The sequence below is a fragment of the Panthera onca genome, chromosome A1 (genome assembly GCF_046562875.1).
Source record: "Panthera onca isolate mPanOnc1 chromosome A1, mPanOnc1 haplotype 2, whole genome shotgun sequence".
NCBI lineage: Eukaryota > Metazoa > Chordata > Mammalia > Carnivora > Felidae > Panthera > Panthera onca.
In genome coordinates, this window is record NC_138339.1 from 201,794,848 (window position 1) to 201,820,141 (window position 25,294).

Here is a 25,294-nt window from a genome sequence, read left to right on the forward strand (position 1 = left end):
TGTATACACCTAATGATGACCACTGAGACACACACACACACACACACACAAACACACACACACACACACACACACACACATATATATACATATATATATATATGTATATATATATATATATATGTATATATATATATATATATATATATATATATACACAAAACATCACAGAATTGAAGGGAGAAATAAACAATTCTACAACAACAGTTGGAGACTTCAATATTATATTTACCATAATGGGTAGAATGACCAGACAGAAGATAAAGATATAAATAACAAAACCAAGACAATAAACCAACCATATCTAATAGGCATATAAAGAACACTATACACAAAAACAGATACACATTATTCTCAACTGCACATGGGATATTTTCCAGGATATATCATACAAATGGACACAAAGTAATTCTCAATAGCTTATAAAAGACAGACATCAGAAAAAGTATCTTCTCTGACCACAGCGGGATGAAGTCAGTAATATATTAACAGAAGAGAAACTGAACAATTCACAAATATTTGGAAATTACACATCACACTCTTTAAAACCAATAGATCCAAAAAGATATCACAAAGGGAATTAGGAAGTATTTAGAGACTAGTGAAAATCAAACAGGACATACCAAAACTTATGGGACAAAGAAAAAGGGGGAAATTTATAGCAATAAACACATTTTAAAACAATAAACATTTCAAATCAACAAAATAACTTTATAACTCAATGAGCTAGAAAGAGAACAAATTAACCTTAAGTTAGCAGAAGGAAAGAAATAATAAAGATTAGATCACAGATAAATAAAATAGAGAATAAAAAACAATGAAGAAAATCAATGAAACCAAATGTGGGTTCTTTGAAAAGAGCCACAAAATTGACAAACTTTTAGCTAGATTGACTAAAAAAAGAGAGAAGACTTAAATTACTAAATTCAGAAATGAAAGTGGGAACATTACTAACAACTCTACAGAAATAAAAAAAAGATTATAAAAGAATACTACGAACATTTGTATGACAAGAAATTGGATAACCTAGATGAATTGGATAAATTCCCCAAAACACAAAGCCTACCAAGACTGAATAACAAAGTAGAAAAATCTGAAAAGATCCACAACTAATAAGGAAATTGAATCAGTAATCAAAAGTCCCCTGAAAAAATGTACTGGGTATGATGGTTTCAGTGGTGAATTATACCAAACTTTATACCAAACATCGGTCATTTCAATTAATGTGCTACACCTGATTAACAAAATAAAAGATGGAAATCACATGATCATCTCAATAAATTCAGGAAAAAACACTGAATAAAACCCCATACCTTATGATAAAAACACTCATCAAACTAGGAATAGAAGGAAACCGCCTCAACATAATAAAAGCCATATATGAAAAAACCCACAGCAAACATCATGGTAAATGGTGAAAACTAAGAGCTTTTTCTTTAAAGTCAGGAAAAAGGCAAGGATTCCTACCCTTACCACTTTTATTCAACATACCACAGGAAATTCTAGCCAAAGTAGATAGTCAAGAAAAAGAAATTAAACTAAATTAGAAAAGAAGAAGTAAAATTATCTCTTTTTGCAGGTGATACTATCTTATTTGTAGAAAATCCTAAAAAAATCCACCAAAAACCCTGTCAGAACTAATAGTAAATTTAGCAAATTAGCAGGATACAAAGTCAACCCATAAATTATCAGCTGCATTTATCCACTAACAATGAACTTAAAAATAAAATTACAAAACAATTCCACTTACAATATTTACCAATAAGAAAAAAATACTTAGGAATTATCTTCACTAAGGAAGTGAAATATTTATAAAATAAAAGCTATAAAACACTAATGGAAGAATTGAAAAACCACATAAATATAAAGAAATACATCCCATTTTCATTGATTGGAAAACTTAGTATTGTAAAGATATTAATACTACCCAAAAGTGATCTACGGATTCAATACAATTCCTATCAAAATCTTAATTTGTTTTGCAAAAATAGAAAAACTTATCTCAACATTCATATGGCTTCTAAAGGGACCCAAAATAGCCAAAGCAATCTCTAAAAAGAAAAAACCTAGAGAACTCATGGTTTCTGATTTCAAAATATACCACAAAGCTAAAGTAATCAAAACACTGTGGTGCTGGCATAAAGACAGTGTATATATCAATGGAAAAGAATACAGAGAGCCCCAAAATAAACCCTTGCATATATGATCAAATAATTTTTGATAAAAGTGCCAAGACCATTCAGTTGGGACAGGACTGTTGTTTTCAAGAAATGGTCCTGGGAAAACTGGATATCTACTTGCTAAAGAACGATGCTAGGCCCTTACTTTTAACACTATAAAAAAATTAACTCAAAATCAATCAAATACCTACATTTATAATATCTAAAACTATAAAATTCTTACAAGAAAACATAGAGCAAAAGCTTCACAACAATTCAGCCATAATTTTTTGGATCTGACACCAAAGGCAAAAGCAAAAAAATAAAAATAGACAAACTAGATAGAATGAAAATTTTAAATTTTGTGCCTCAAAAGACACTATCAAAAGAGGAAATAAAAACACACAAAATAAGAGCCAGTATTTGAAAATCATGTATCTGTCAAGTGACTAATAACCAAAATGTATAGGGAACTAAGCAACAATAACATAAACACCTCAATTCAAAATGGACAACAACTTGAATAGATATTTCTCCAAGGAAGATGTACACATGGCTAAGAAGCCCATAGAAGATGTTCAACATCACTGATCACTGGAGATACGCAAGTCAAAAGTATAATGAGATACCACCTCACACCCATCAGGGTGGCTATTATTAAAAAAAAGAAAAGAAAAAAAATAAATGTGGTGAAGACATGAAGAAAGTGCCTTAGGCACTTCTGGTAAGAATGTGAAATTGTACAGCCAATGTGGAAAACCTGGTGGTTCCCCCCAAAATAGTGATGATGGTTGCACAGCATGGAGTATAATTAATACCACTGAACTCCTAACAGTGTTAAAACAGTGTTTTTAAATTCTTTAGAGACAACATAGTTTCCTACTACCTGCTACTTTGGCAGATCTTCCCCTCTCCACTGCACTGGGAACATTACTGCCAATTCCCTACTTCTTGGAATGGCCAAGGAAGAATTTCACAATATGTATCTATGCTGGCCTCACAGTCCACATTTATTTGCTCATCACTGTTACAGAGGACAAAACATGCCTGGTGGGACTGAATCCGTCCCTATTCTATGAGTGAGAACCTTCCTGATTTAGGATGGAATATCCTACATGATCCCCGTCCTCATTACCATAGTTGACTGGTACAGGATGAACCAGTCAGAATGAAGAACAGGGGCTGTGTTAAAGACATTTATTTTCACTTTCAGGTTGTGGTTCTGCAGACAGGAGGCCTAGTACTGTCTCAGCCATTTTGTTGCCATCAGGCAAAGAAGTCTGGGGTCAAGTCAGAAGAGAGGAAAATACAGTCAAAGGAACTAAAGAGAAATGGACCCAGATCCTAATCTATATGGGACTAAAGCCAGCCATACCTCTGGATTTTCAGTACAGGTCACAATAACTCCTTATTTGAGCTAGGTTATGTTTTCTACTATTTGTTAAACTAGAAGTCATAGCTGATTCAAAGAGGAATAATTCTGCTTTATTCAACTGTGTAATACCAACATTTTTTCATAGAATTACTTTTAAATTAATGAAGTTGGGGTGCCTGGGTGGCTCAGTCGGTTGGGAGGCCGACTTCGGCTCAGGTCATGATCTCGTGGTCCGTGAGTTTGAGCCCCGCGTCGGGCTCTGTGCTGAGAGCTCAGAGCCTGGAGCCTGTTTCAGATTCTGTGTCTCCCTCTCTCTGACCCTCCCCCGTTCATGCTCTGTCTCTCTCTGTCTCAAAAATAAATAAATGTTAAAAAAAAAATTAAAAAAAAATAAATTAATGAAGTTAATCCAAAAGGATTTACATTTTATGGATTGAGAATAAAAAAAAATAAAGAGTAAAGTTTTATTTTCCTTTGACTTCTGCAGGACTTACTGAAATAATATTTTATTTGAAGACGGTTGTTCTAAATTTTGTGTCTGGTTCTGAAATGTTAAAAATAATGCTTGGTGTATAAATACCATGCCAAAAAAGATCTGCCTAAGCTTTGCTGCTTTCTATTTTCATCTAGTTAATGAAGCTTATTTAGCTCTTTTTCATTTCTTCAATTTTATTTTTTAATCATTTGCAGGTATCTCCTCTTCATTTTTCTCTTTGACCTGTGAACAATCCACTTTGAAAATGATATCTTGATTTTGTAATTAATCCTGTGGTTTCTAGGTGTAGAGGTAGGTCACAATTGATCATAATGAGTTTACCTCTTATTCTACAAAATTCACTAAAAGAGTTGATGTTTCACCTCCAGTGATAAGATGTTATGTGCTGAGGTCACCTTCTAGCTTGCTGAAATTTTCATTAAAAAGGAAGGAAAAGAAAAATCTTTCAGCTGAATTGGAGACACTGTGACTATCAACAACATTTTGCATCAAGAACCTATTAAATTTTCCAGTATTAGCCCATGGGATTAACTCATTATTATTATTATGATTGATGCATGGTATTTTTACATACTTTGAGAGTCCTAAAATAACATTACTTGTCTCTATTATAGACATATATTTGTAATTACTGATTCAAACCAGAGATATTCAATAATGTTACTCAATATTTTCCTCATATATTATCATTTCTTAAAGGAAAACATGTTTTCCATATTCTCTCACGTTTAATAAAGCTACAGGTCCCAAATACGAACTCTTTTTTTTCACTTAACCCAGAATTAAACAGTATCTTCATAGACTAAATCTATAGGTAAGAAATGATTCAATCCTTTGGGTAATCATTTTGAGACAAAATCAAAAGGTCACTGTGATACATCTGCATATTTTATTTAAAAAATATTTGACTTAAAGCACACATACACGTTTCAATTTGATTTTTTAAATATTCAGAGAGCAACACGGGATAAATTAACTATGGAGCCCATGTTTTCTACTCTTGTATTTTTCCTTATTACTTATACTCTTCACCATTGATCAGCCCTTATTATTTACTTCTGTCTTCCACAACACTCTAATCAGCTACATAATTACCCTCAAGCCCAAACTGTCATCATTCTAATTTTGTGACTTTTCCAATCCATATTTGTGCTGCTGAGTGTGACTGTAATCTTTGTAAATAACTAGCTAACTATCACTGGACACTTAAAACAATCATACTATATTTCTCTAGTCATCTCCTTTATTTTGTGCAGTAATCATTCAAGCCTTCAACACTTTCCTCAATCATCTCCTTTCCAAGATCCACTGCCATTCAAAAATTGATTTCACCGTTCACTTCTAAAAAAACAATCATTATAAATTATACAAAAGTTCACTATAGCTTTAGAACATCTGAACAGGCTAACATCCTTCTCATATTCTCTAGACTCTATGAAAGATAAATCAATTCAATTGCGTTTTGACTCAAATGTCCTCCTATCATCTCAGGAACCTCACTTAATGAGTTTTCCCATTAATAGCTAACATATACAAAAACATTCTCTACTCCTTTCTCTCACCATTTAGTTTAACCTTGCATACATCTTTCACATCATAAGCAACGACAATACTGTCTTCCATGTAAATTCAAGATTCCTGAGAAAATATCCCATGTAATATTCAACAAAAATTAATTCTACTAGACCTATTCTGCTCTTTAAAGCAACTTTTGTCAAAATCATCAACTTCCTTTCAGCTAAATTTAACAGAATGACTTTAGGTCTACTCTTACTTAAATATCTGTGGCATTTGACAAATTTTATCAAATCTTCATCTTTTAGCAGATTCTTCCATTAGATGCATACAGAATAATAGTTCCTTAACACTTTATTTAATGGGAGTATGGCCCTACTGACAAGTTGACTGCAGATTTCTATTTTTCAGAACTGTGAGATACAAATTTCTGTTGTGTTAAGCCATCTAGCTTGTGGTACCCTGTTATGGAGCCCTAGTAAATGAATACAGACTTTTTTTTCCAAATATCCTTGGCTTTCTTCTGTTCCAATCTTCAAGCTCTTAATATGCCATCGTATTAATTACAGTGGCTACAATTACCATCAACAATAGGAAAAATCTTCACACAACATTCAAGGCTTTTGAGGTTCTATGCTTGTTTTTTAAGGTTAACTGTTTTACATGTGCCCTGTGTACTCCATACCCTTTGTATAGGGACTAAGGGCTGGTATCTTAGATCAGAAACCAGCTCTAAACACTATCTGTCTTTGGAAAAGCCACTAAACTTTTTAAGTCTCAATTTCCGGACTTGCAAATTGAAGTTATAAAAGTACAACAATGTTACTCTATAACTATCGTATCAGTCCTCTTATTCCTTTTTTTTAAAAATTTTTAACTGAGCATAAATAGGGTTTTCCAATGCCAAGATCTGGATGTATTGAAAAAAATCAACCCTCTAAATGAAGGCAGAAAAAGTTTATTATGTGTATCACCATGTATTTTCTATTTCTTAACAGCTCTCTTTTATTCCTGTCTAAAGATCCAGAAAAAATAAAAAACTAATTTGAGAAACAGTATCAACACAAGCACAAAATACCAATTAGCTGATTATTACTGATCAATAGCAATAATTTTTATATGGAGCCATTTAAAATAGGCTTGATTTCTGATTTAATGGTTCCCAATAAAAATCAACAATTGAAAAATTAGTATACATCTATTTTGATTCATTTAATAGATTTCTACCAAGACACAATTCAATATTTATCACCAAATATATTAGTACAGTTTCTGATTATGTTTTATCTTTCCTCCTGATTGTTTTTAATGTTTATTTTTGAGAGAGAAAGAGAGAGAGAGAGAGAGAGAGAGAGAGAGAGAGAGAGAGACAGAGCACGAGTGGAGGAGGAGCAGCGAAAGAGGGAGACACAGAATCCGAAACAGGCTCCAGGCTCTGAGCTGTCAGCAAAGAGCCCAACGCAGGGGCTCAAACTCACAAACCATGAAATCATGACCTGAGCGGAAGCCGGACACCCAACTGACTGAGCCACCCAGGTGCCCCTTTCCTCCTGATTGCTTAAAAACTGTATATTCTCTCTTGATATACTTAAACTACTCAGATTTGTTGTTGATGACATTTTGTTTGTTTTTATACTAGTGTTTGCCCATGGTATTGCTGTTGTTCTTACACAATTTTTAATGCCCATTCACAGTTAAGGGCACATTCATAGAATTAATAGTTTAGGTGTTGAACTATTCCCAGGATTTTTAGTTGAAGAGTTTATAAGTACTGTATATACATATAGGACAAAAATGCATTAATAGAAATTATAAAGTTTATTGGTTCCACCTAGTGGCAATGCAAAGCAAGTTAAAAATAAAATTAGCACTATGATATTATTAAAAGGCTAGGACTCCGAAAAGTCTACTTATATGACCTTTCCATTTTGGTGGATATTAAATGCTTAAAATAAACCTACTATTTTAAAAACTCATATAAATGAATTTCAGATTTCTATACCAATTTTCTGGTAAAATAAGTTCCCCCCTGCATCTCTAATTTAAAAGAGCTATCTGAACAAAAAAGAGCTAATAACTAAAATAGTATCTCCTGTAATTGTAAAGTTTTTTGTTATTTTTTAGATTTTTTTCTACTAATTAAGCATATGTTTCCCTCTACATATCTATTAATTGCCATTCATTAAGCTGTTGGGACCTGAATAAATAGCCATAAGGATGTTTATAAATGATGAAAAACAAAACACATAAATCTATAAGGTAATATGATAGTTCTTATAGGGAAATTCATCATTATTATGAGCTAATACATGAAATGCTTTCAACAAGTAATCATTTTATCAGCAAAAGTCCCAAATTTTCTACAAAATAGCACTCAAGCAGTCGAAATGTTTTCACAATAAAAAATACTAAATTATGTTTCCTTCAAATTGCATAATTAGTTGTGATATCCCATGCTAATTGTATTTATCATAAACATGACAAAATAATGATATATGAATAAACTATTTTTTCCAGGACAGATATCGTTAGAACACCTGTCAAGAAAATTATTTTTCGTCTTTGCTCCAAGAGCACCTTTGAGGTTCTTATGAAAGCTATTTATGTCTTACAACTAAATTCATTTTTATTGTCTAATGTCTGCAAAAATTCAAACTGCACATAGTGTGTTTTATCATAGAAAAATCTTTCCAGTTTAGTTATGACAGACTTGTGTTTTATATGCTGTGCAAAAATATTTGATCTGTGTACAAAACACATTGCTAGGAAAATGAACATTTCCATATAACGTTGGATATTGTTAACTAAATTTTTAGATATTTTAAGAGAAGAAAATAAAAGGAAAATTACAACTGAGTATTCTTTGTCAGATAGGAGTAATATGCTACATTAGGCAAAATGAATAAAATCTTCAGCGTGTCAACTTTCAATCTTGCTTATTTAATTAATTTTACATATAAAAGCAAATGACTTAAAAACCATTCCATGATAGCAAATTACTTTACCATGTTTACCTTTGCAGCTTGCTAGAGATAAGCTAACCACATCCTTTTATAGCTGTCACAATTGTGGGGGCTTAGTGTTGTTATTATTGAACACCAGAGGAGAAATAATGGATGAAAATAGCATTATCCTTATATTCTTATCATGGTTTTTAATATTAAGTTACACTGAATCATGAAGGATGCAAGCACAAATAATATGCTGTTTGGATTAATAAAATTACTAATGTAACACATTTAATTAACATTATGAACTGCTTACATTTCAGTATAAATATATAAATGATGCTCATTTTTAAATCATATTGTGTAATCCTATTATTTGACGATAAGGTAAATTATAAATCCAAATACCATGACTGTAGTGTAGACACAGAGAGCAAGGTTTATAACACAAAGTACTTTTCACTCCTCTCTCAGAAGAGAGATACAGACCGACAAACAGACAAGGAACATGCTGAGGGAGAAAACCTATGAGAAAAACCTATGAAAAAATACCCAGGCATTCAACAATCATTAACTCTTAGAAAAACTGAATATGTGGGAATTAAACATACCTGACTCTATGTAAAATTTCATATGGTAATCTTTCACATTTCTTCAAAAAAGTATGTCCACTGAAAAAGGTGTATCTGATGATATATGCATCCCAAACTGCAGGAATAGGAAGTATAAGTAATACTTTAAAGAATAATTAATATTCTTCACATTAATACTAGTTTGTAAAAACAGAATCTGCTTTTAATTCCAAATTCCTATATTAGAGGCATGTTCCTGCCTCAAAGCATTTCTATCCCTGTTCCAATACCTTTCCTTCCAAAACTACCTGTCTCCCCCCATCATGACCTCTAGGAATTTATTCAAATGTGTATTTCTAGTGACACCTCCCCTGACATCTGTATTTAAAATTACACTCTTTTTAAAAGTAAATGTAAGGGGCGGCTGGATGGCTCCATCAGTTGAGCATTGGACATCAGCTCAGGGCAAGATCTCACTGTTTATGAGTTTGAGCCCCGCAGTGGGTGCCCTGCTGTCACGGCAGAGCCCACTTCAGATCCTCTGACTCCCTGTCTCTCTGTCCCTCCCCTGTGCACTCTCTTTCTCTCAAATATAAAAACATTTAAAAATAATAATAATAATAATAATAAAAGTAAATTTGAAAGTGAATGAAAACTCTAGTCTACCTATGATGCTCCTAATATCCTTAACCTAGGGATTCTCAGTGGCAGGTTCCTTGCTTCTTTTCTTTTCCCTAAAAGATATGAACCTTCCCCAAAGTCCATACCTTGAATCTCTAAGCTTTTTCTTTATATTTCACTTTGAATTCTCACTAATTTCCACAACTTCACAACACATGTAGGTAAACTAATTCCAAATGTAAATCAAGAGATTGCAGGTAATACACACACACACGCACACCATATAATTCAATATATATTTCCACGATTTAAAAATTAAGATAGAATTCACATACTATAAAATTCACCCTTTTAAAAATATACAATTCAGTTGGCTTCAGTAATTTTGGAACATTTAGTATTTTCACAATATTTGTGCAACCATAATCAGAACATTTTCCTCACACCAAAAAATGTTTTACTCAGCATTCACTCCCCATTATCCCTTCTTCTGGCCCTTGGCAACTGCTAATCTATGCACCCTTTGTGTCTGCTTTTTTCACTTAGCATAAAGTTTTGGGATTCATTTGTAGTGTAGCATCTATCAGCATTTCATTCCTTTCTATGACTGAAGGATATGTCATCCTATGGATACAACATATATGATTTATATATTCATCTGTTGATGGACATTGGGTTTTTTTTCAGTTTTCAGTTATAAGACCAATGCTGCTGTGAATATCCATATAAAATTGTTGGGACAGCATGTTTTCAATTATCTTGAATAAGTATGTAGAAGCAGAATTGTAGGATTATATGGTAACTCTAAGCTTATTATTTTGAGAACTGCCCAACACTTTTTCCAAAGGAGCTGCACCATTTGACATTCCTACCAGCGATGTATGAGAGTATCAGTTTCTCCACATTCTCAAAAATACTTGTTATTGTCTACAGTTTTTTAATGTTATAGCCATCTTAGTGTGTCTGAAGTGATATATTATTGCAGTTAGATTTCCCTAGTGACAAGTGAGCAATGGTGGGTAGCTTTTGATATATTTATCAATAATCTAGGTATCTTCCTTGGTGAAATGTCTATTTGAAATCTTCTGCCCAATTTTAAAATTATATAATTTGCCTTTTTAATTTTGAGTTATAAAAATTATTTTATATTTAATAGATACTAGACCCTTATCAAATATAATTTGCAAATATCATTTCCCATCATGAATTGCCTTTTTTCTTTCTTGATCATGTCTTCTAAAGCACAGAAAAAGTTTGAATTTGGAAGTCCAGTTTATCATTTCTTGTTGAGGGGCGCCTGGGTGGCTCGGTTGGGCATCCGACTTCAGCTCAGATCATGATCTCACACTTTGTGAATTCAAGCCCCGTGTCAGGCTCTGTGCTGACAGCTGGGAGCCTGAAGCCTGCTTCGGATTCTGTGTCTCTCCCTCTCTCTGCCCCTCCCCTGCTCATGCTCTCTCTCTCTCTCTCTCTCTCTTTCTCTCTCTCTCTCTCTCAAAAATTAAAAAACATTAAAAAAATTTATCATTTCTTGTTGCTTGTGCTTTGGAATCACATCTAAAGAAATCAATTCTTAATCCAAGGTCACGAAGATTAGAGCTAAGTTTTCTATTAAGAGATTTATAGTTTTAGCTTATATGTTTAAATCCTTAATCTGTTTTGAGTTATTTTTTGTAGCTCATATAGTTGCAAACATATATATATACATAAATATATAGTATGTGTGTGTATATATATATAAATTTTATATATTATACATATAAATATATATATTTAATTTTGCCAAACTTGGCTTTTATGATATTATTCAAAAGTTTTCTTTCTTCTTTTATGTTTTTTTAATAACCTGAGAAAAACTGTCACATTTAAATCCAAATCACTCTAAACAGTCTCCAAAATAACTACATCTAACAAGAAGAATTAGACTCATGTAAAACCTACTTGTTCATTTATAAAGAGTAGAAAGTAAAGATCACAAACCTCAATGCAAGCAAGAAATTAAAACCAAATCTAGAAGAACTATCTTGAACTCCCACTGAAAATCTAAATCGACAAACACTGAGCAGAAAACTTATGAGAGCTAACCTATAAAACTTTCAAAACAGACTTTAAAACTTTTTTAACTAAAAAACAATGGAATATAGGTGCATAAAACATAGATATTTTGTACAATAAAATTTATAGTCTAGAAACTGTCTCATATATATAAATATATATATATATAATTAATATGATAATAGAACCATTTCAGATAAGTATAGCAATGATGGACTTTTTAATAAATCGTACGATAGTAATTGTATAAACATTTGGGAAATGATAAATTTTAAATATATATCAAACACAAAACAAAATAATAAAATTCAAATAGATCAGAGACATAACTTTGAAAGAAACCACACAAATATTAGAGGAAAATATATATATATATATATATATATATATATATATATATACCCCAATAAAATAATGTACAAAATACATGAACAAATATTTCAAAAATATATGCAAATGGTCCTTAAACATATGAAAATATATTTAATCTCAGATACAATAAGAGAAATGTAAATCACTACTACACTAAGATAATATTTCTTCGTTCAAATTGGCAGAAATTAAAATGTCTGAAAACATTTAACTAATAGGAACTTTGAAGAAATGGTACTCTTATCAATTGCCAGTAGAAATGCAAACTCAGCTCATAAGAAAGGAAATTCAGAAATACCTAACAATCTATGTAAATATTTAACCCTTGTGATTTAACAATCCCAATTTTAGTAATTTAACCTGATGATACACATTGACCAAATGAAAATACTCTTAAAGTTACTCATTACAACATTTTTTTGCAGGGTATTAGTAAAAATCTAAATGTTTATATATTTCTCAGTCACAAAAAAAGAATGAAATATTGCCATTTGCTAGAATGTGGAGTTAAGAGTATATTATGCTAAAGGAAATAACTTAGAAGAAGACAAATACCATATAATTTCACTCACATGTGGAATTTAAGCAACAAAACAGATGGGGGTGCCTGGGTGGCTTAGTCGGTTGAGCATCTGACTTCAGCTCACATCATGATCTTGAGGTTCATGAGTTCCAGCCCCATGCTGGGCTCTGTGCTGACATCTCAGAGCCTTGAGCCTGTTTTAGATTCTGTTTCTCTCCCTTTCTCTCTGCCCCTCCTCACTCAGGCTACACCTCTCTCTGTGTCTCTCTCTCCTTCTCTCTGTCTCTCTCAAAAATAAATAAACATTAAAAAAAAAGAAGAAACAAAACAGATGAACACTGAAGGGGGGAAGAGAAAGGCAAACCTTAAAACAGATTATTTTTTTAATGTTTTTATTTATTTTTGAGACAAAGAGAGACAGAGCATGAGCAGGAGGGGCAGAGAGAGAGGGAGACACAGAATCCAAAGCAGGTTCCAGGCTCTGAGCTGTCAGCACAGAGCCCAATGCAGGGCTCGAATTCACGGACTGTGAGATCATGACCTGAGCTGAGTCCGACGCTTAACCGACTGAACCACCCAGGCGCCCCAAATAGATTCTTAATTATAAAGAACAGGGGTGCCTGGGTGGCTCAGTCGGTTAAGCGTCCGACTTCAGCTCAGGTCATGATCTCCCAGTTCATGGGTTCTGGCCCCACATCAGGCTCTGTGCTGACAGCTCAAAGCCTGGAGCCTACTTCGGATTCTGTATCTCCCTCTCTCTCTGCCCCTCTCCCATTCACACACTCTCTCTCTCACTGAAAAATAAATAAACATAAAAAAATAAAAATGTATTTATAAAAAAAATTATAAAGAAAAACAGGTTTGCTGGAGGTGAGGCAGGCAGAGGGATGGGTTAAACAGGTGATGGGTATTAAGGAGGGCACTTTGTGTGATGAGCACTGGGTGTTATATGTAAGTGATGAATCACTAAATCCTACACCTGAAACTATTATTACACTATGTTAACTAACTGGAATTTAAATAAAACCTTGGAAGAAAAATAAATAAATGTCCATCTATAGAAGATTGGTTAACTATACATTATTATATCCACATAATGGATATATGCAGCTATATATGCCACTTTATAAAAGAATAAGAAAGATCTTTGTGAGCTGATATAATTGGTTATATGACAAAGTAAACCTATAATACACTGACTTTATGTATAATAGGGAAAATTAAAAAAAATACAGAGATTTGCATTTTTTCCAAAAAACATAAAAAGAACAGAAACTTCTGAGATTGGTTACATATAGAGAATGGGTTGGCATGAGGATAAAATTAATGAGGAACTGGTGATATTTCTCTGAGTATGACTTGTATAATTTTGATTTTTGGAACTATGTTACATTTTTACAAAATTAAAGCAATGAATGAAATGGGTTAAATAAACAAAACAGGAAAGGGGAAGTAAATTATAGCATATTATACTAATAAAACTAAACATAATTGCATTTCAGATAAATAGCAATAACCATGCAAAACAGAGAAAATAAAATCCCATGTAACTGTAAAATACAGTACTCTGATCCTGTAGCTTCAAGCTAAGGAGAAAAAGAAAGCAATTATTAAACTCAAGTTAGTAGGTTTGGTTTCCACAGTAGTATGGATCAACAATTCTGAACCTACTTTCTGTATACCATAGAATTGAGCAAATAGTAAACATATGGTAGAAAATGGAAGTCAGGTCTCTCATTGTTGAAAAAAGAAGTTACAAAGAAGGAAAAGGAGGCTAAAATGAACCCTGAAGAGTTGAACCATAATTTGATGGAAACAAAATGGCCTAAAAGTTTTTATAAACAGATTACAAAGATACCTATATAGATAAAAGAGGGAGAAAGGATAGGCACGCGCATGCGCGCGCGCGCGCGCGCACACACACACACACACACACACACACACACACACACACGAACACATATACATACAAAGAGAAGCATATAACAGATAAAAAACTTTCAGGCATTGTCCATAGAGCATGTCTAGAAGCACTAAGAATACCTGTCTAGATAAGACTTGATTTCAGGGCTGGATAATAAGAGAGCAAGGCAAATGTAGGACAGAATAAGTGACAAAAATAAAATGTTACGGACAGGTCAAAATACACAGAATCCAGCTCTTATTAAGACATCTTGAATGTTAATAATAAGGTAGATTATAATTCATTACAAATGGAAATTTATGTTTCCATAGTCATGCAAATTAATGAATAATAAATTTTTTAAATGTGGGCAGGGTTTTTTTATACTAAAAAGCTAACAAAAATTATAGAATGAACCGCAATAAGAAAACCTCAATGTTTGTGTTTTCTGGCCATTAATTGTTGTGTCTGCGTTCTCTAGAATGCAGACCTTGAGATGAAGGTTAGAATGTAAGATGTTTATCAGAAAGGATATTTGGGATCTTCCTCCAAGGACAAAAAAGGAAAAGAACCAGAACTGGGCAGATCATGTACTGTGATAACATCTCAAAACGGACTTTAGATTCTGAGGGTGGTGTGGCCTCTTAGTATTGTCTTGAGTTGGGGCAAGCTGTTACATTCCTGTATCAAAGAGTCACTGGATACAGGCCTTTCCAATAAGGAGGTGTTAGCTGCACTGTAAAAATGGCTTTCAATTCTGTGAACATAGTTGAGTGATCTCAAAGATCTTAGATAAATGAGAAATGACAAATTTGAGAAAGGAGGCAGCATCATGAGAATTTTCTAAACTGCATACAATTCACTACATTGCCCTTTAAAACATTAATAGCAAATTAAGGCATATGGCATAATCTATCAGCCTACAGGTGTAACAATTCCAGTTTCACTTTACCTAAGGTCAAAGCATTGAGAAAAATAGGTACTGAGTGTCTCCTCATTCCAAAGGAAAGTGCTATAATCATCAGGGCACAGTCAGAGATTGACATACTTTCTTTCCACCTGTATTAATTATCATTCCTTCCTCTTGACTATTTGACAATAGAAAGATGATGGTTGAAGATGTAAGGAAAGTGCAATTATTTTTAAGAGCCATCAGTGTAGTTGTTTACCACCCTTCAATGCAAGTGAAAGATGATGCCCCTGTTTCATTTCAAGCCTAGTGAGAACAACCACATGGAGATTGCAGTTATGAGAATATAAGAATTTATAAACGTAAGGATAACTCCTCTGTTAGGAGGACTAAAAGGAAAAGTTTATGTTCGGAGGTTTTGGTCCTTTGCCAGAACAAAGAGAGGTAGTTGCACAGAGAAGGAACAATACCTAATCAAAGAGAGGACAAAATTCTGTGTTTCACAGACATCAGGTATGAAGTCTAATACAAGTCTATATATATATATATATATATATATATATATATATATACACACACACACACACACACATACATATGCACGTATATACACACACCATATATACATATATGTATACATATATATACATATACATATATACATATATAGTGTGTGTATATACGTGCATATGTATGTGTGTGTGTGTGTGTGTGTGTGTGTGTATATATATATATACCACTGAACATGATCATCTGTAGGACAAGGGGACACAAAACCATTTTTTGTGGAGTGGATCATGAAAACCAGTGGCTAAGGGAGAGTTGATCATGTCATTTTCACTTTGAACTTCATTAATTTGCTCACTTTCAAGTAAGATGAAAACTTAAAAAAAAAATGTTTTGTGCCTGTGCGTCATTAACATGGCTGGCTAGCATGAAAGCAAATGAATGTTCCTAGGAATGATCTTAAGTACATTGTTATTTTTTCTGTGTGTAGTCAGTTTATTTTTAATTCTTACTAATATTCAGCTTTTAAGAGCATTCTTGTCAAAGCTGATGTAACCAAAGCCTAGGCTGGCAAAGAGAACTAAATAATCAGAGCTCAAAACAAAATTTGTGAGAGCTTTAAAATTTTTTTGAATTATCTTGCTTCTAGCCAAAGATTTGTAAAAAGGAAAGGAACAAAATCCAGGCTCCAAGAAAACACTGTGTTACAAATATTAGATTGAGCCTGTTGAATATCTTGTTTTCTCCTCTTGTAGAGGAGGCAGAATTTAAATGGCACTTAAGACACCAGAGCTTCTATTCTGCCAAATGAACCAAGATCCTGCCCAGACATCAAGACATTCAACAAACCTTCCAAACCAAAAATTAATGTGCATGTGTGCTCACGTGCGCGCGCGCGCACACACACACACTTTCCAACTCAATTTCTTAGAAAAATTTCAATGTTCTATTTTTTTCACTGTTCATAAATGCTTTAAATAATAATGAAAAAAGTCTAAAAAGATACTTTACTAATGAATCAGTAAAAAGAGTGACTGAAAACTGTCAAGAAGCAGGTGAGAATATTAAGGGTTCCTATTGTATCATCTTATGCTGTCAAATTGATTGTGATAGAATTTATTTTTCACTAAACATTCTCATTTAAGTATATCTCCTTTCTTCCTGGAGAATAGAGTGCACAGTATGTATTACGTGCTCAATTACATTCTTCACTCATTTGTCCATCTCAACTCAGAACCTCAAAGTGTCTCTCTGCTCACCCATGACTAAAAGGAGCTGAGCAAATAAATATCCAATCCTAAATTGTTGACTACTGATAACTCACTCGGATCCTCTTGGCTCTGAAATTGCTTTCTGACAAGCCACATTTACACTGCTTAACTTCCAGCAGCAAAATAAGTTCTTAAAAATAATCTAGAATAACTCAATTTGAAATGGTTTTATCTCTAAATAGGCTCCTCCCTGCCGCCCTCCCTGGATCTCTTTCTCTCCCTCTTTCTATGTTTAGTAATTTATTAACATTCTTTGCAACATAATTATTTTTGAATGCTCTAGTTCTCAGTAGTCTCTTCATTTCATGGGAATTATAATTAGAGTATTTTAGGGATATCACATGCACTATATGGTATTCACCAATGCCAAGATTGCTATGATGAATTTTACTAGTTTGTCATGTTTATGGATGAAAAACTAAAGCCCAGGGAATTAACTAGCAAGAATGTAAACAAGATTATCAGACTACTTTATTCCTTATCTTCCTTCCACTATATCGGATGATAGTATATAAGATAGCAGCAATTCAAAATTTGGGAAAAATGCACAATAGGATTGACTGGGGTAAATATAAAGTGTCCTGAAAAATAATTATAAAATATAGGTCACCAAAATAAGTTGTGAATATATTAAATTTCAAAAAATGTTGCAATTTTTAACACAAATCATAAACACCACTGAATATAAGTGCATATTTATTTCAGATGGATCTTAGGACAACTCATGTTATTTTGGAAAGAACACGCAACTTAGATACCTATATACGGAATTTGAATGTTGGTTCTTTCATTCAATACACCCAGGGCTTTGAAAAGATTGCTTTCACTTATTAGCCTCAATTAGCTATACATTGCAGGCATATACATTGCAGTATTAATTCATATATTACAAGGTCATGAGGAGCTAATAAAATATGTACATAATATTTTATTGTATATGTATATAATATGTAAAATAAATGCATATATGTATGTATAATATGTATATAATATATTTACATGTACATAATATACAATAATATTTATAATTGTAAAATAATATGCAAATAAGTCCTATGACTATGTTCTTAGATCATAGCAGCTACCTAGTGTTAGGACTACTTCTGACTAATATTAGTATTAATAAATACATCAATAAAATATAATAGGTAAAAATTAATGGTTATTAAACTTTACTCTGCCATGTAGGATCTACAGATCCTATTTAATAAAAGAAATAAAACATTAAAAGACTACAAATGATTTTAATTAATTTTTGTTTAATAGAAATATTCTTAAAACAAAAATAACCCCTTCAAATAGAAAATATTTAGATAAATATACATTCTGTTTAACTATTCACAGATGAAAATAGTTTTATTGCCTTAAATCCACAATCCATTTTGATAATACCTATATTCCAGTTACTAACTAACTTGTTTAGACACTGTCAGGAAATAAGTTTGTTTTTTGTTAATAACCAGAGACCATACTCAATGAACAAATTCTACGATATTGAGCTGCAGATCTCTCTATAAAAAAAAAGTTGTGTCATTCATACATATGAGACAATGATATAAAGTTCTTAACTTCAACTACTAGAAAATTCAGAAAACAGGTAAGTATCCTAAAGTCATAGCCCAAATACAATCTACTAACCAATCAAAGCATATTAACAATAAAATATAAATGTAAAAGAAAAAACATGCATAAATATACATTGTGGAGTCTTAGTTATTTGTCTTTGTGGGAGAATATAAAACTAGATGTCAAGCACTATTTATTGTTTTGAAAGAATTACTTAAAAATATTCTTCACATAATTTGAGTATAAATAGGGATATATATTTTTATATTTAATAATTTTTCCTATGATGTTTGTAAAGAAAAAAATGAGTTGGTGTCAATACTTAGATTTAAAGTGAAAGCTTAATTGTCAAAACTGAAATGATATGCCCCTGAAAGAATAGTATCAAACAACACAGATAGTTATATATATCAAGGTTATTTTCATAAAACTGTCTTACAAAAACAAAACACAACCATTAAAGTTTTCTCCTCTATTATTTTTTGAATTATATAAAACAATCAAGAAATCTAAATTAAGCAGGGTTATTTTAATACCCTAATCATGTAAGTGTCTTAGATATTTTCTTACAAGGAAATCATAGCTGAAAGTGATATTCAGGAGATTATATTGGTAAAAAATAGGTAAAAATTGATGAAGTCATTAAATTTTCAAAAGTTATAAATTATCCTGCAAAGCTTCACTGGCTGCAAATTAGCCTGTGCTGTAGCCCTCTGCTAACAATCTATAGATCATTTTATTATTCATGAATTTTAGTAATTTCAGGACACCACAGGTCATCTTATGCTCATTTATTTGCTAAACACCTTGTGCTAGTATGCCTATGCTGAAAAATTGCTACTATTTACTCCCTGTGAAACACGCAAGCAACAAAGTGCCGATTTTGGCCCCAGACATCCAGTATGCCAGGCTGCACATACATCTTGCTGTCAGTGAAATAAATGAGCCCTTAAATTGGCTGCAAAGCTTTAAGAACTGAAATTTATATGTCTAGTTATCAAACAGAAAGTTCAGAACACCTGTCAATATGAAACATAATTGTGACAAACTGTTACATTTTACCTTTAACTTCTCAGTTTTAATATGGCAGGTTCATTATAAAAAATTCTACAAAACCTAAGTCAGCAACGACAAAACAATCGTGACTCGTGTGTGTGTGTGTGTGTGTGTGTGTGTGTGTGTGCGCATGCGTGCGTGTGTGTGTGTAATGGCATTGCCATTTAGATACTGGGTCATACATCTGCAGATGAATAACATGTCACAAATAGCCAGATTATCAGACTTTACTTTGAGCAGAAAGTCAAGTCCCAATGGATTTGCTAACTTCAGTAAGCATTTAGATAACTTCCTAGATTTATACCTTCTTCACAAGTTACTCTCAGAATAACACAAATTCTGAGGATAGTGTTTTATTTCAGCTTGTAATCATTAGAGATTTTGACACTTTGAAGGATACTAAATATTGTCAATACCTTTATATATGGTTTACAGATGAAGAAAACACTCTTTTAAGGGTTATGTGACTTGCCATAGAAAACAAAGCCAGTGATTAACAGAGGAAGGGGCAGTGTATAAAAGGGAGGGGACTTTATTACTCTGATTACTAAGTAGGACAGTATAACTTTTTTCTTTTAAGTTTATTTATTTATTTATTTATTTTTTGAGAGAGAGAGAATCCCAAGCAGGCTCCGCGCCATCAGCGCAGAGTCCAAAGCGGGGCTGAAATCATGAGATCATGACCTGAGCTGAAACCAAGAGTCAGACGCTTAACCAACTGAGCCACCCAGGTGCCCTAGTAGGATAATGTAACTTTAACAGAAACCATGGGAGACACGTATTAAATATTTTTAAATGCTCTTATATGTGTTTTATATTAAATCCTGGCCACAACTCCAATTTTAGTGATGAAGAAACTACGGTACAGCAGGATGAGTGTCCTACTCAAGTTGGTCATGCACAGGCTGCATTTTGTGAGGCCGTTATTCAAACTCCACCATCTAAAATTTAGTATTCACATTTTTAAACCACTACGTTAAAGCCCAGAATCCCAACAATGACTAAAACCCTTGACTACATCCAAGGTACCTCCTTGTTTCACTATTCCACGTCTCATAATACTAATTTACCATCTAATGTATTTCTCTTTAAAGGCATCATGACATTTGCAGAATAAACACATCCAGCCTTCCAAACAAAACTCTTTCCGGGATGTATTCTTTTGTAAATCCTGTGTCATAGATATGCACGAGAGCCAGTTTTTGTGCACAAACTGCAGGCGCTAAGTGAAGGGTGACTCTAAAAGAACTTCACTTCTCCACTGGTTACACTTTTTTTTCTTTCTGTTTGCTCAAGGACAGTCCTTCTTGTACAAAACTGTACAGATCTTTCATAACTCTAAAGATGGCAGACATTACTCAAACTCATTTCAAGTAACAATATATTAAATTTAAACTTGCCATTCAATTTGAAGTGTTCAAATGAGACATTTGTAAAATAATGCAATGTCCATATGACTGTATCCTCCCCATCAATATAGCTCACAAAAGAAACCAAGGATTATATCCTACTCTTCTTATGAATTCATTTTGTGTGGAATTCTCAAGGCAACAGAGCAGCTTTAATAATTCTGAAGAACTGTACTTTAAAAATGTACGACACTTATGCTTTGATTAATTTTTTTCTGATGCTTTCTTCCAGATGTTGGCTCTCACATTGGTGATAGCCAATGATTTGCCCTCTTGTTAAAGAGGAATGTGATTTGACTGCTGCATATTTTGCTAACTGAATTTTCCAAGTCACTCTCTCCTTCGTCGCATTCATCACATATGCTGCTTCCGCAGCTATCCCAGAAAAATACAAAATTGATTATTTTACATTTGTTTAACTGCTTTCGTTCAAAATTCAATCCCGCATTATACCATCTTGAATTTTAACTTTAAAGTATATCCAGTGCCATGGACTATTTGCAACGCCTAGAAAAGTTCCTGACATGTATACTTACTCAATATTGAACAAACTAATTTATTTCTAATTCTTTACCTCTCCTTTTGCAATCTGATACCCTGTTATGTCAATTTTATTATTCTTTTCTGAATAATTCCCCACAAGGAATGAGCACGTGATGATACTTCTAATAACTGCAATCAGTACTTCCTAAGCACCAAACACTGTTTTAATGCTTTGCAGGTATTTAAAACTTACAATAAACTTACTATAAAGAACTAAGACCTCAGAAAGGTTAACTAAATTTCCCAGGTCACATACTATTAAGCGTTGAAGCTGGTGAGCATCTGCAGGCAGCAGATAGGATGCTGAAAAGGAACTGAGGCTATATATTTTACTGGTTCCCCATCTACTGACAGATGCTAAACTTTCATTCCTGAATTTCTTTTGGGTGGACCTCTCCACCCACACACCTGCCCATGTCCAGATATGCTGAGTTATCTGGTCTCTATAAGCCTAAAGATTTAAGAACAAAGATTCCCCTACTTACTCATTCCTCTACCCCCCAATTAACTTGTCATGAGATACTTTTGGCTTCCATCTACTCCACAACTATTCAACTTACAAAAAATCTCTTTAAATTATCCTATTTGAGTGTGTTTTGCATCTCCTGCTATAGCCTTGTTGGATTCCAGGATAATTTACTATGATACTCCCATGTTCACCAATCTGATAGCAGGGACTTGAAAATATTAAGCGATTTGTTCAAGTTCTGTAATTTTGAGGATATATTCCAGAATGCTGTTTCTTCTGCCTGAATGTACAAATGGCTTCTGGAAAAGTTTTAGGAAACACATTCCTTTTTTTTTCTGCTTTCATGGAATTTAAACAGGAAGACACAAAGAATCTGTAAAATTAGAGTCAGAATGACAATAGCATGCAAATATGCAGAATGCTAAAAATGGAAATGTAATTGAAGAAATGTGATAATTATGAAATAAGAAAAAAGTAATCTTAAATAAGAGTCTACTGGGTCACCTCTCTTCCTTACATCAGCAGTTATTCCTAAACATCATGAAAAGGTAATTACATACATGGGTTCATACATATTCAATCTTCAGAGCACATACCGTGACAGAATTTGAAGGGTTATCAGTCTACCATAATACTTAGAGGAAAAGGGCTTCCCATCCTGTGTTTTCTGCTCCTCAGAGATTCACATCTTCTATTCTTCTTCCATTTACAGTATGCTTTCAGTATTCCTACTGCTTTGAAATTTCAGTTAGTTCCTTTTTATTATGTCTGTGATGATCACTTTATTTTTTAAATTATTTTTTCTTTTCTTTTTTTTTTTTTTTTTTTTTTATTTTTTTTTTATTTTTTTTTTTTTTTTTTTTATTTTTGGGGCAGAGAGAGACAGAGCATGAACGGGGGAGGGGCAGAGAGAGAGGGAGACACAGAATCGGAAACAGGCTCCAGGCTCCGAGCCATCAGCCCAGAGCCTGACGCGGGGCTCGAACTCACGGACCGCGAGATCGTGACCTGGCTGAAGTCGGACGCTTAACCGACTGCGCCACCCAGGCGCCCCTATTTTTTCTTTTCTATCGAAAAGTTGTGGTAATAACTTATGGTAAGAATAATGCCCCCCACGTGTCTGTATCCTAATTCATAAAATCTAAAATATTTTAGGCTACATTGCAAAGGGAAGTTAAGGGTGCAGACAGAAGTAACATAGCTAATCAGCTGATCTTAAAATAGGAAGAGTATCATGGATTATCAGGTGGGCCCAGCTTAATCGTGAGGATCATTAAAAGTGGAAGAGGAGGGACGTCCGGGTGGCTCAGTCAGTTGAGCATCCGACTTTGGCACAGGTCATGATCTCACGGTCTGAGTTTGAGCCCCATGTCGGGCTCTGTGCTGACAGCTCAGAGCCCGGCGCCTGCTTTGGATTCTGTGTCTCCCTCTCTCTCTCTGCCCCTTCCCTGCTCATGCTCTGTCTCTCTCTGTCAAAAATAAACACAACATTAAAAAAAAAAGTGGAAGAGGAAATAGGAAGACAGGAACTTGCAGTATGAGGACTCTGTCCATTGGTGCTGACCCTGAAGATGTAGGAAAACAGCCATGAGCCTAGAAAAAGCAAGTCGCCTCTAGAAGCTGGAAAAGAAAAGGAAACAAACTATGTCCTAGAATCTCCAAAAAGTAACTCAGTTCTTCTGATACCTTGATTTTAGCCCAGGAAAACCTATAGCAGACTTCTGACTTACAAAACTGTAAGATAATACACTTGGGTTCTCTTAAGTCACTGAGTTTGTAGTTATTTGTTGTAGCAGCAATAGAAATCAAATGCAAAATAAAAGGAAATTTTAAGTGACCTATTATATTTCAAATTTAACATACTATTTTCACTGTATTTTGTTAAAAATTTGTACATTAACTTCCTAAAGCTTTTTCAAATTTTATTTTTTATTATAATAGTCCTAGAATAAAGTCATATATACCTAACACCAACCTAGTTGAAACAGGATATTTTTGTCCATTAATACTTTCAAAGATGACAAAGATTTTGAAAAATATTATTATATCATATATTTAAAATCATAAATAATTTACTATTTTCAAATCTTAAAATATTAAAGATAAAAGATATGTAATAGGATTATAATACTATCTTACATTATTTGTGAAATTTGTTAGAAACTGATGACATTCCAACACAGATGAAAAATGTGAAATATATGAAAAAAATATATGAAAAAATTACAATAAACCTTACAATATCTATCTCTCCCTCTCCCTGTATATACACAACATATATGTATTATATTTAACTATATATATACACATTTTAATAGCCTCATCTGCATTATTTAAGTTAAACATGAAGATAAAAATCCTCCCACAAATAAAATTCCATGATTAAGTAACTTCATCATGAATTATACCAAAAGTAATAAATGTTGTCAATTTTGTATAATCTTCCTAAAAAATGCCAGTCAAGAACCCTTCCTAAGTTAACTTATGAGACTAGAAATATGCATATACTAAAATCATAAAGACACCATAAAAAACATGTATTTATTAAGAATATAGAAACAATTGTTTAAAGTATTAGCAAATCAAATATAAAATTTAACTGCAAACTTTCACCAAAAACAAGGAATAAAAGGGGACTTCCTCAATCTAACAAAGTCCGTCTATAAGAAACCTACACTTAACATCTTACTTAACAGTAAAAGACTAATTTCCTACTATGATTGGGATTAAGGAAAGGATATCCAATTATCACTCCTATTCAGTACTTTTTAGAGGTGTTACTCAGTAAAATAAAACAAGAAAAAAAGCACAGAGGTTGAAAAGAAACATAACTGTGTATATGTAAACATGATGATGACTCTATAAAATTCCAAAGAATGCACAAAGAGTCACTAACAATAATAAGTGAGGTTAAGTTTTGAAAACTAGCCCAATAAAGACACTGTGAAATTAGTGTAAGGATAAACTAACAGATAAAATACATAGCCTAGAAATATGCCCACACATATATTGTCAATTGCTGAA

General features: G+C 33.0%; 1 long non-coding RNA gene across 2 annotated transcripts in view; it reads right to left on the reverse strand.

Annotated features, from left to right (window-relative positions):
- Window positions 1-25,294, reverse strand: part of LOC132682002 (uncharacterized) — a 309,176-nt gene that overhangs the window by 250,432 nt on the left and 33,450 nt on the right. For both annotated transcript variants that reach the window (XR_009611385.3, XR_009611384.3), the window contains exon 2: window positions 9,105-9,201. This is a non-coding gene — a long non-coding RNA (uncharacterized LOC132682002). The remainder of the gene's footprint in view (window positions 1-9,104; window positions 9,202-25,294) is intronic.